Source organism: Lepidochelys kempii, chromosome 5 (genome assembly GCF_965140285.1).
Source record: "Lepidochelys kempii isolate rLepKem1 chromosome 5, rLepKem1.hap1, whole genome shotgun sequence".
Lineage (NCBI taxonomy): Eukaryota > Metazoa > Chordata > Testudines > Cheloniidae > Lepidochelys > Lepidochelys kempii.
In genome coordinates, this window is record NC_136384.1 from 108,243,299 (window position 1) to 108,256,549 (window position 13,251).

General features: G+C 39.9%; 1 protein-coding gene across 1 annotated transcript in view; it reads left to right on the forward strand.

Annotated features, from left to right (window-relative positions):
- Positions 1-4,051: 4,051 nt before the first annotated feature.
- TYRP1 (tyrosinase related protein 1) overlaps positions 4,052-13,251 on the forward strand; it is a 34,636-nt gene continuing 25,436 nt past the window's right edge. Inside the window, exons 1-2 of the mRNA XM_073346256.2 lie at positions 4,052-4,181; positions 4,361-4,431. The gene's annotated coding sequence lies outside the window, so the exon portion shown is untranslated. The remainder of the gene's footprint in view (positions 4,182-4,360; positions 4,432-13,251) is intronic.

Below are 13,251 nucleotides of genomic sequence, written 5' to 3' on the forward strand. Positions count from 1 at the left end.
TTTAAGCTGATGACTTTCATGTCATATGACCCAAACACAATATTGCTTTCATCCACTTATAGCTCATGATTTACTTTCACATAGTATATTGTATTGCTGTACATCACTTGATGGTTAACCAACAAAATCAGATGTTCAGTAGTCATGAGAGACCTTCTATTGTGCTTTATGCTCTACTAGCATCCAATTGTTAAAATTTCCTATGTCTTTTCCTTTCCCCCCATAATTAATTTGGGAGACTTGTTAAATTTTTTTCCCTGTTCCATTGGAAATATTTTAGCCATGAATAAGGCTTCCTAAAGTGGAAAAATATTTTTTTGTAAAAAGACAGAAACCTATGTATCCTTAGTGCTACAGACATTCATCAGTACATTTTTCGTTCAGCACACAGGAATTATTTGGATAAATTTCATTGTTTTAATTAAGATTTTTTCACATGCAGTACAGTATATAGAAAACAAATAATAAATCATTGCACTTTTGGGGCCTGATTTTCAGAGTTGCTGTGCCCCTCTGTCTAGAGTTGCTCAGAAACTTTTAGGGAAATTTGTTTTCATTGTAACATGCTGTTTCACCAAAGTTGAAATGTTTTGCAGAAATATATCTGTTTCAACAAAGTTTTTGACAAGGAAGGTTTCTTGGATCCAGGTGCTCTCTGGTAACTTCTATGCCCGGAGAGAGAGATCCAAATCAAAAGCCCGACCTTCTTGGTCTGAAAACTGATGTTTTGACATATTTCCATTTTTCATGTCAAAGTTTTTTTTCATTCCATTGAGGAAAAAAGCAAAATTTGAAATATTCAAAGGCATTTTAAAATAGAATTGATTTCTCATTGTAAGCCATATTTTCTTTTCCAGATCACAAATCATTCTCATAGCTTTTCTCATAATTTTTTTCCAATTTTTTAAATATCCTTTTTGAAATGTGGACACCAGAACTGGACATAGTAGTCCATTTATGGTCTCACCAATATCATATACAGAGACATGACCTCTCTACTCCATCTTGATATTCCTCTGTTATTATATTCAAATATCATGTTAGCCCTTCTTACCACAGTATAACACTCGGTGCTCTTGTTGAATTGGTTTTCTTCAATGACCCAGAAGTCCTCTTCAGACTGACAGCTTTACAGAATACAGATCCCCTGTCCTGTAAGTGTGACCTACATTCTTTATTCCTAGATGTTGACTCTACATTTGGCTATATTAAAATATACATTGTCCAATTGCTCCCAGATTACCAAATGAACCAGTTTGCTCTGTATCAGTGACCTACCCTTTTTGTTGATTATCACTTCACCAATCTTTGTGCCATCTTTGTTATCAGAAATGATTTTTTTTTCAGATCATTTTTGAACATGTTGGATAGCATTGGGCCTAAACTAATCCTGCAGAACTCCATGAAAAGTACACTTACTAATTGATAATTCCCCATACTGCCTGCATGTTGAGATCTATCCTATATCAGATCCATACACCTATGACTTTTGGAAAAATTTGAAATCTAGATTTGAACTTTGTAGCTGTCCCCTATCTCTACATTGTATTGAACCAAAACTCCAGAGCAAAATACCTCACTCTTTTGGTATAGATCAAATCCAAAGTCTGAGACTCAAGATAACCTTTAGGTTTGGGTAGAGAGAGCGAGTGAACAGCACATAACAAATTCTATTCGGGGAGGGAGAACACTGTTGCAAGACTTCTTTCCTGAGTTTATTGTTATTATTATTTTAACAGCAATGATTAACCCTTATGATCATATCAGAAGTGCATGATATGGATTTTTCTTTTCTCCTAAGAGCTCAGTGATTTATTTTAATGAAATGCATAGTGCTGATTGCCATATATGAGATATAAATAGTGAAACTAGATTTTTGAAATATATATCACAGAAATCTGAGACTAAGGACCAGATTATTGGTCCCTTTTCCAGTCACTCAAGCAGCATAAACCAGCTGTGAAGACACTTTGAAATGGAAGTGAAGGATCCTCCTAGTATAGGAGACATGTTGGGTGGGGAAAAGGGTGTGTTGGGGCAGCAGGGTGTGGGGCTTCAGTGCACAGTTCCTCCCCTAATCGCTACCCAATGAAGTAGTCATATGGGACTCCTGTAGCCAGTGCAATTTTTGATATATATATAAATATATAACATCATATTTTCATTTGAAAAGAAGCACTTCTTAAACATTCCTTGTACGATGAAAGCACAATCTATCTTTTCTATTCAGCGGATATAGTACCTGACATTTTTTCCACTTAAGTTGTGGTAAATGTAGGTTAAAAAAATCTGATGGCTTCTACCATTTAACTTTCACTTCTCCCGTCCCTGTCTATCTGGTTGGAAAAGGTCTGGGAACTTAGCTTTCATATGATGAAGCCCATTTTGTTTTTATTATTTATATTGCAGTATAAATTTCCTCAGTGTAGAAATGGCAGAAGATTGCTGCAGGCTGTCCTCTGATGACCCCTCCACCAACCCCTGGTTAAGGAGTGTGATGGGGTGGAGCTGCAGTAGGTAGTAGCTCTTAGAGGTGCAGTATGGCCTGTCATATGTAAGTAGGGCTAGCAGGAACATTTTCTGTCAAAACTGTTTTTCAACAGAAAATAAAGTTTTTGAGTAATTTTTTTTTCCCAGAAAATATCTGCCTTCCACAAAAAACTTTGATATTTTGATGTTCACATGCTCAGTTTATTGATTATTTGTTCTTTGGCTGAAAACTGATTTATTGACCAAAACTGATCTATTTATTTTTTACCAAAAACTGAAACATTTCTATTTGAAAATGTCTCATGGAAATTGTAGTAAGGTGCCTCATGTCCCCATTCTCTTTATAGGTAAGTTCCTCTATGATCTCCTATGATGCATCATGGCCATTGACTCCCATGATGCATTTCAGTTTCTCAGTAATAGGGGAAGCCATGGTGCATCATGGGAGCTGTAGTACAACTAGGAAGACCAGTCCCAGAAAGCAAAATGGAGGTGAGACACACAAACTATAAATAGCACCTTGCACGAAAGTTTTTCAATTTCTTGTTTAAATTTTCCATGTGAAAAATAATAAAAACTTCAACTAGCTCTACCATATATTTAATGTATTTTATTAATTATTATTATTATATTATTACAAATAAAGCAAAAACCAGTTTACAGCTGCTGCTCAACATAGACATAATAGCTTTTCTGGTTTCTCTAAGATATCTTAAGAATTGAATAGAGATATGAAGTGGGTAATGTACTGGAGGAGATAGTCTAACAGATGTCCTCAGGGAGGGAGGTCAGTACATGTATAAGGGTAATACATGTGTAAGGGTATGTCTTAATTGCAACTGAGAATGTGCTTCTCAGGACAGGAAGACAAACAGATGCTATTTCTGCTCAAGCTAGCAAGCTAGAAATAGCCGTGTAGTTGTGGCAGCTTGGGCTACCTGTCTGATATGTACTAAGGTGGCTAGCCCAAGCCACTTCCCATGCTGCTATGGCTACACTGCTATTTTTACTGTGCTAGCTTGAGCAGAGCTAGCGCATCTGTCTACCTGTGATGGGAAGTGCACTTCCAGCTATCGTGGAGATGTACCAGAAGAGGCCCCGTGGAAGCAGGTGAAATGATGTTTGTGTGAGAAGCAAGTGTAAATACAATGCATCTTCAATAACCGTTCCTCCCATTAGAGCTAATTAAGTCCTCATTTACTACTGATCCACCATCAGTGAACAGACTGTTAATCATATATGTCCAAATCCTGACGGCTTTATTCAATTTCTTGCTTGGGGTAAAAACTTCCCTTAAGTCAATGTGGATAAGGCACTGTACTCTGTAAGGACTGCAGTATATGGCTATTACATTACCAAAGTTTTGAACTGAAAGTGAAAATCTTTTCTTCCTGTTTGGTCTTTCGTGTTTACATTTTACTTTGCTTTTTAATTAGAGACCTGTTTCATTAAAAAAAATTGTTTGTACAGCAGTGAAGCCAAAATAAATATGTTGTTTGGCATCTCAGTGAGAATGTGACTGACCTACATTATTCTGTGCCAGAAAATTGCCTAGAGGGACATAAATGGCTCACAAGCACAGGACATGAAGACATGCCGAAATTATAAAATGGCTTCTGAGAACAATAAAAGGATGAAACTCTCTCTAAACAAGTTCAGACAATGAGGAGCCAGGGGGTGATTCTACACTGGTAGGTAATATGGACATTTTAGAAATTGTTTGTAAAAATGTCATACAAAACACACATCATCATCAGATGGTCTGCATTGAATTACACATGCTACACATTAAGTTAGAGATACAGAGTTGAGCTCAAAATATGCTGGGAAATGAAAAATAAAAATTTAATTGTTTTTACATTTTTTTCAGGTCACTGGAAGAAATGGGGGTCCTCACTCAGGAAAACATCCCTAGTCAGGAAGGACAGTTAAGTCTGTGAGGTAATATTTTCTAAAGTGCCTAAGGGACAGATTTTTTTAAAAAATGGTTTCAGTGGGAGTTAGGCACCTAAATATCTTCCACAAATTTAATCCTAAGTGATTTAGAAGCATAAATCCCATTTTTAAGAGTGACATCACTGCTTAGGTGCCTAAATCACATTGAAATTCAGTTGTCAACAAATTGCCTATTTCTAAATGCCATGAAATTCTCATGCTAAAGTCCTTCCCAGTACAGTACATCTGTGTATAAATGAAGTATAAGACTCCTGGGACCAGACTCTTAGCTAGTGTAAAACTGCATAACTTCATTGAATTAAATGGAGTTATACTGTTTTACCTCATCTGAGGATCAGAAATTAAAAGTATTTTTTCTTCTTGTATTCTTAACAAGAAATCCATCTTTTTGCTTCTGGGAGGGATTATGTGCTTAAGTAGTATGATCAATGTTTCCTATTGAACTCATGGTCTTGATGTACAGAAAATCCTCTGTAGTAAGATCATGGTATTGATGCTAATCCACCACATTGGCCCAATTTTTGCTTCTGCAGAATAATATATATATATTCAATGGCAGCTCTTTGAAAACCAAACATTTTTAATTGATCAGTATTGCCTCTTTGTATAATGTTGCATTAAAAATTGTACACTGGAACTACCAAGTAAAATCTTTTTTTTCTTGTTTCTGTGAAGAATGAGTATATTTATAAACTGATTGTAACAGTCACATGTTTGACATCTTATAAACAGAATATTTATTTCCAGACCACATTGTAAACACAGACCAGAGAAGCACCATTCCAAATGAGATCCAGATCTGAGTCTTTCCAGTTTGGGAGTATTTGCATCCATTAGTTTGGTTCAGACTTATCTCTTTTTTTTAAAATAAAGGCTACTTTCTAGCCTTTCTATGCAATACATATTTATTAGACCATTACCTTCAGCATCTCTGAAAACCAGACCATCAGTGTCCTTTAGGGAAAACAAAATAGCACACTTTATAGATTGAAATGCCAATTAAAGCAGTCTCAAATAATAAGCAGCCTGTAAGCTTAATGTAGCAACAGGGAGTTTGATGGCTCAGAATCAATGTTTTCAGTTCCCCAGTTATTATATTAGTAGCTGCTGCTTAGTTGAATAAACTCACTTATGAAAATAATGTGAGATCTTATCATAAGAAATGCAATAATGTTTTGATTTCAAGCCGCTTTGTCATCAAAATAAATTTGTGGCTTTATTGCATTTATTTTCAGTGACAAAAGAATACTTCACATTTTTCCTATTTTCTGTACTGTATGTAAACTCCTCCATGAGGTAAACTCATGACTGGTGTCACAGCCTGCTCTTAGTTATTTTAATACCTACAGGAATTCTGATCTCCTAATCTACCCATCACATGACTAGAAAGAATTCAAACATCTGATTTTTACAGTGAGTACATCTCACTTGCTGCCAGTGATCACTACATAAAAGCAAGTGATGGTAGTATTCATACAGAGGGCCAGGAGTGCAGGGTGGGGAAACAGCAGTTTGAATTCTAAAGCCGTCTTAAATATTTAAGAAAAAAGAGCCCTGAAATACTTACAGAAAAAAAACAAAGTTCCCTTTGTTTTTTCCAAATCAAGCTAAAGTGCTACATATTCTTAAGGCTGTAAAGAAAAAAAGATAAGCATTTACTAGTTATTTTAGATTATCAAATTATATTATTACTATTTTATAGTACGCTAATTTAATTAATATAGATTTTGTACAGTGTATTTAGAGAATAAACAAACATTATCCTGGTTTGATGGTTGAGAAAGCCAAGTCTAATTGATTCCCTGAAATTAAAAAAATGAAGTTCTCTCTCTTCTTTTGGATGGAAACAATTGAAGCATCCAGAGCCTGACTGTAATAGGCAATATAATAGTCAGGCTCCACACCGTTTCCCCCACTATTCCCTGCTCCTTATCTACAGGGAATGGGTATATTGCAATTGTGTGCTTGCTTCTGCCGAACGTCTACTCCAAGGATGATTGTAGATTAATTGGGTATATTGATTTTGATTTGATAGTCAGATGTTTTTTCCATACATTGAACCAGATCTTTGGGTCTAGCTAAGCTACACTTGGCACAGAATGTTATGGACAGGAGAGGGAAGGAAAAGTGGTGTTGTGTCATCTTTCTGACTCCTAGCTGAGCGCCAATTTGGCCTCCAGCACAAATTAGTGTAGCCTCAAGGCTCTCTAAATTGCACCAGCAGTGATATCCCCTCAGTGGCCATTTCACCAGTAAAGGAGTGCAGCAGTATAGCCCACTCTGCCCAGGCATAGTCCCAGCATTTACTTTAAATGTCCGCAGTAGATTTCGATGAGGCTAACCTTCCTGAAATTAAAAATCTCTTAGTCGTTATGTAGCATTTACTGCATCTCAATCAACATTCCTAGAATCTATTATCTATATCAAACTTCCTCCAACCAGCTGTTTTTGTCTCTTACTTCTCCAGTTTCCAGCTTTCAAGTCATGTGTTTGTGACTAAGAACAGAAACAGATCTAGAATTTCCTTTACTTCCCCATATATAAACATCATTCCTGTAGCTACGTGTTGAGAGTGAAGCACAATCCAGTATTTTTTCATACAAAGATAATATGAGATTAATCATGGTTGGAGCAAGAATTGCCTTTATCAATTATTTTTCAGGATAAAGAAGATATTGGGCCAGATTCACCAGTGTGCTCCAGTGGCACAATGCAACAATAAATCAAGTTTAAACAGCCAGTTACATAAGGTTTATGGAGGCCTTACATTGCTAGAGCAGTGCAAAGGACCCAGAGCACACTGATGAATCTGGCCCACTAATTTTGCAAAGTCCTTTAAAATAAACCTTCATGGATTAGGGGATATGGATTACTATAACAAGCTGTTGGCTTTCAAAAAGTACTTATCACCCACACCACAGCCATTCCAGGAATGAATATTTCTGCTTTTTTGCTTTGGGTACCAGTGGCCCAAAATAATACATCTGAAAGTGAGAACACACTTTACCCAATTGATTACACATGCCAGGCAAATGTTTTGCCTGGAAAGATATGCTTTATATTAAGTGATGGGTGATCCTTAAAAGGTGTAGAGATTTTGTTCAGATAAACCCTGAAAAGGTGAGATCCTTATCCAAACAGCTGAACTTTCTTTTTCCCTTCCGTGCCTTCTATACTTCTCCCCTCTTCCTCCCAGCTCAGCCAGACTTTTTTCTTTCCCCAGTCCCATCCTTCCTTTCCTGACCCCTAATTTAACTATTCTGTCCCCCAAGAATGCCAGGAGGCATCCCCACCCTCTCTCCAATCCATTCTTTAGACCACTTCCCCTACCCTCAGTAAGTATTGCTGAGATTCCATCAGATTGTTTTAAATTCTGAAAGGTTCATTGGGTTATAGATGGGCACTCTGTTCAGATCTTGAATACTGTGGGATTTCTAGGATGATGTACACAGCAATATGTTTTGAAACATATCTAATACCAGGGTAGAACTGGAATTTGATAGATCCTGACACCAACAGCTGTCTCAGCAGGGACTTCCATAACTGCTGATACTGTAAGATGGATTTCAGTAAAGATACTGCAGAAATAAAGGTACTAAAGTGGGAGAAAAGGAGCAGTTACAAATAAAATAAGAACTGACCCAAATATTTATCAAAATCTTAAAATGAACCTAATATGAACCTCTTTGATATTCAAAGAAATGTATTAACTTTTGGGTGTTATTTTCATTTTCACGCACATCTGCATTTTCTGGATTTGGCCATGAATGAAATTTGAAGTAACAAAATGTAGTGTTGCAAATCAGGCCATTCTCTGATATTCTAGACCCAATAAGAACAAGAACTCTCCTAAACATAAGCTTTGAGATGAGATTTCTAGCTCAGTTTCAGATAAGTTTTGATAAAAAAGTTATGATAGCACATTTCAGTTGCTAAAGTAAACTAGCTGCTTTATAGATCTTACAAAGACACAAAGACACAAGTTCCCTGCCAAGTTTAGAGTAAAAAGCCCTGATACTCCAACTGACTCGATGCAGGTAATCCCTGAACCTAGGCAGAACAATATCTGTGTAGAGCCCCGTTGACTTCAGTAGGGCTTTGCAAGGATGCAGAAGTCTATCCACATGGAATATTTTACAGGATTGGGGCCTTACATTGTATGTGGAAGAAATTTAACTATAAGGTAAATTATATTAAATACTGTAAAGCATGCATTTAAATACAGTGGTGATTTCCCAGCCTAGGAGCACCAGTACATCACTATTTATTTATTTTGCACATGGCAGTTTGCAAACATATTTTGCAGACAAGAGGTCTGATTCTGATCTCACACTAGTAAATCAGGAATAACTTCACTGGGATTATACCAGTGTAAACCTGGTGTTGGTGAAATCAGAATAAGGGTATCTTTACACTGGCAGAGTTAGAGCACTGGCAGTTACAGCACCCCTCAGAGAGCGCTGAAGGGAAACCGCTGTTGTGTGTTCACCCTGTCAGCTGCCTGTGCAATAGTGTGTTCACACTTGCAGCACTTGCAGCGGTATTCGGAACGGTGCACTCTGGGCCTCTGGGCCGCAATCCCTCAGAGCATCTCTTCTTCTTCTGCCACTAAGAGTTGTAGGAAGGCGGAGGGGGTCGCGGGACATCCTGGGTCCTGTCCCAATGCCCCGTGATGCATTGCTTTGCATCCCAGCAATCCTGTGCTTCCATCTGCATTTGGCACCATCTCTCAATGGTTTGTGTACTGCACGTCCCGCCTCTTCAGTTTGCAGGAATGGATCCCGAACTGTTGATCAGCATGCTGCTCTCTCTGACCAACACATCATGAGAGACAGTAGAATTATTCCTTAAACTATTTTATTAATAATAATAAAAAAACCCTAAATAATAATAATAATAAACTAAATTATTCCTTCAAAGGCAAGAGGAGTGCAACACTGATCTCATCACGCTTAGTAGCTATGACACGAGATTGCTTCTGGCATTGATGGAGGTGCTGACTACAGTGGAATGCCACTTGGGGGCTCAGGAAACAAGCACTGAGTGATGGGATCACATTGTCATGCACATCTGGGATGACGAGCAGTGGCTGCAGAACTTTTGGATGAGGAAAGCCGAGCGCAGTGGGTACTGGCAGTCCGCAGGGCTGCACTGTGATGAGGCAGGAGTGGAATGCAACGGGTACAGACTGGTGCCAGGAGGTTGATAAGCGTGTGTTGGCGGTGTCTTGGGGGGGGGCACAAGGGAAAGAGTTTTGTCACAGTGGCTGCAGGGGAGGGGGAGTGCGGAGCTGCTCAGTTTGCAATGCTAGTAGTGCCTGGTCCACTTGGTGCTCCATAACGTTTAAGAGTCGCTCCATGGCTTCATTCTGGCGCATCGCATTCTCCTTCTGGTCATCTCTTCTTGATGTCCCGCCACTCCTTCAATTCCTGTTTTTCGGCCGTGGAGCGCACCATCACCTCACGCAGAAAGTCCTTCTTAGTTCTTCGTGGCCATTTTCTAATTCTGTGCAGCCATTCAGCTGGCGATAACAAAGAGGGAGGCTGGGCTCCCAAGGTCATCTCTGTGAAGCCAAAACGCAACATTTTATGGAAGGAATATTGTTTGCAACACACAGACCACTGATTCAGTGATTTAAAACACAGCCACTATTCCCATACCTGTCACTAACTGGCTGACCCCAGGCAAGCCCACATGAGCCACAAGACCCCAAAATGGTGAGTAGCCACAGGGGCAGGGGAAATCAGTGTTCCCGGACTCTGTTGTACACTGGGCACATGACTCCTGGGGAGAGTCAGCACTATAGCAGGGACCTGATGGTCATTCCTGTCCCCACATTTTCCACAGGCTGTGTTCATCATGGAAGATATCTCGCTGCTGAGGGTGATCAGGGAATCAAGGGAGGGTCTTCTCCAAGACTGCGTCTTCCACCCAGGCCTTTATGCGGCTCACCAGTGTGCAGCAATGGTCCCCACTCCCCAGTGATGGCAGAGTGGCACAGGAAAGTTACCCTTAATGGGGCAAGAAACAAAGTAGCTCTGCCAAAGAACCTGTGACAGCAAATTGACCAGTAACTCCATGAGAGTTTCCTGGAGATCTCAGGCAGATTCCTGCGAAGTGAGGCAGTTAATCAACGCCCTGTTCTGCTGCTGAGACTAGGCATGTGGTGGTACGTGCATCATACAGACACAAGCCTGTTTTCTGCAACACTCCTGCCCCCAACAACTTGCTTCAGCGATTCCCAAAATCAAAGCAACTTACCAGGGGCTTCCTCTCCTGTTTGCACTTCACCGAGATCCGACAGCTGTGACTGGCTAGCCTCCGCTGGGGTAGAAAAGAGATCCTGGCTGTATGCATCTCTGACCTCCAAGTCATCCTCTGCCTCTGGGTCCCCCTCCCCATCCTCATCCAAGATTTCCTCCTCCTGGCTCTGTCCACTTTCGACTGGCATGAGAGCCACGAAGTATCCACAGTGGCCTTTGCAGTGGAGGTGGGGTCACCACCAAGTATTGTGTCTAGCTCTTTGTAGAGCTGACAGCTCGTGGGCGCAGCACCAGCACAGCGGTTTGCCTCCTGCACCTTGTGGTAGGTGTTCTGCAGCTCCTTCACTTTGGCCCTGCACTGCAGTGTGTCCCAGTCATGGCCCCTTTCTGTCATGCATCATGAAATCTGACCATAGGTATCATTATTCCTATGGCTGGAGCACAGCTGGGACTGGACAGCCTCCTCTCTCCAAATGCTGATGAGGTCGAGCAGCTCGGCATTGCTCCAAGCAGGGGATTGCCTGGTGCATGGAGCATGCATGACACCTGAAAAGATGCACTGAGACCACTCACGCTTCACCAAGCAAACAGGAAGGTGGACTTTCAAAATTCCAAGGGAATTTACGGGATCAGGATGGCGGTGGTCACCTGAGGGCAGGGCAATAGAGTTCAAACCAATGACCAGAGAGGCATTGTGGGTGGGACACCTCCCAGAGGCCAATTGCAGCGCTGTAATTGGCCAGGGTGTCTACACTGGCACCGCGACGCTGTACCCCTGGTGCAGAAAGCTGTACGACTCTCATCGGGGTGGTTTTTTTACAGTGCTGCAACTGTACAGTTTCTGCACACTAAGTGGCTTGGCAGTGTGTGAACCTCGGGAGTTACAATGCAGAAAGCTGCTTTACTGCGCAGAAACTTGTCCTTGTAGACAAGGCCTAAGTCTTAATGTCCCTGCCTGAGGAGTTAGAAATGGTGAAAAGACAACCTTAAATTTTTTTTGTAAATGATATAATAAATCCATTGAAATTGTCTCATTTTTGCTTCTGCCTTACTTTAATGCTATGCAATGAAGTCAATGCGTGTTTTGTTTGCATTAGAATTAGGAGATAAGGCCCAAAGGGTCACCACTTTTCAATTGGATCCTTTTTAATGGTTAATATGTTGCATATGACTCAGAACAAAACTAAGAATTGTCCAAAGGAATTTGCTTCTGGGTTGACTTACATAAATGTTTTTTAATAGTCAAATAATGGACAACAGCGTCTATTCAATGAGGCTAGAACAGGAGTCAGGAGATCTGGTTCCTATTCTTTCCTCTGGTACTGACCAGCTATGTGAACTTGAACAAGTCAATTAATTTTCTGTGTCTCTCTCTTCCTCTGTAATATGTGTGATTCCCCCTCAAGCCACTTCCAGGAAGAAGAAGAAGAAAAAAAAAAAGGCAAGAAAGCAGTAAAAACCTGAAGACATAGATGCTCTTAGCAATATGCATAGAAGGTTGACAGATTTAGGGTATGTCTATGCTTGAGCTGGAGGTATAATTTCCAGTTTGGATAGACATGCATGCACTATCTTGGTTCGAGCTAATGTGCTAAAAATAGCAATTTAGCTGCAGTGGCCTGTGTGGCAAGACAAGCTAGCCCATCATGCTGCTATGGCTACTCTATTTTTAGTGTGCTAGCTCAATCAAAGCTAGTGCATGTGTATCTACCTGATCTGGAAATTACATGTACAGCTTGGGTGTAGATGTACCCTGTGTCTCTTTCAGACTAAGTATAGAAACAAGTTCTAGTGTTGGGACTGGTAAAGGACAGCCCCCATATGTTTTACCTCTCTAAGCTACTTGCTGAGATCCTACATGATGTTTTGGTTGTACAGTTTCTAGCTGTGTTTCTTTAGAAGATCAGATGTGGCTATTATGTGCCCATGTAAAACATTGTGCCCAGAGCCTTGCAGAGGTCCTTCTGCTAATCCAATCCATAGTGCTGTTTTAGCAAACAGTTTAGGTTAATGAAACAATTTTTGCTCTTTTATCACTTTTGGAATAAAAAAACTAGACCAGATGCTCAGCTGTTGCACATGAGCTGAGGACTAACCCCCTAGGCCTTAAATGCTGTTCACCTCACTTGCAGCAGAACTGCATTGGCTTCATTGTATTTAGGGAATTCTATAGTCATAGAAGTTAAGGAGAACTTTCTCCTGTGTGAATATCAGCCAAAAGACAACTGATATTGCTGTCATTTTTGTGCTTAAGTAAGGCTTTTCTTTCTCTAAGTACTGTATTTTGCCATGACAGACATTAATTGGAAGGATATGCAAGATCAGGGTTTTTATTTTGCTCTTTAAAAGAAACTGACTGGGTGAAAAATTTGAAAGCTTGGATAAATGATTTATTTACAGCTTGTTTTACCTGTCTGTCCTTCTCAATGAGAACTTTCATTTTTTGTTTCTGTGACACCCTGAAAAAGTGGCAAGATTACACGGACATTTTGGTAAAATGAGTTATTTATGTTTCCTTTTAAAGAAACAAGTTAAACAACAT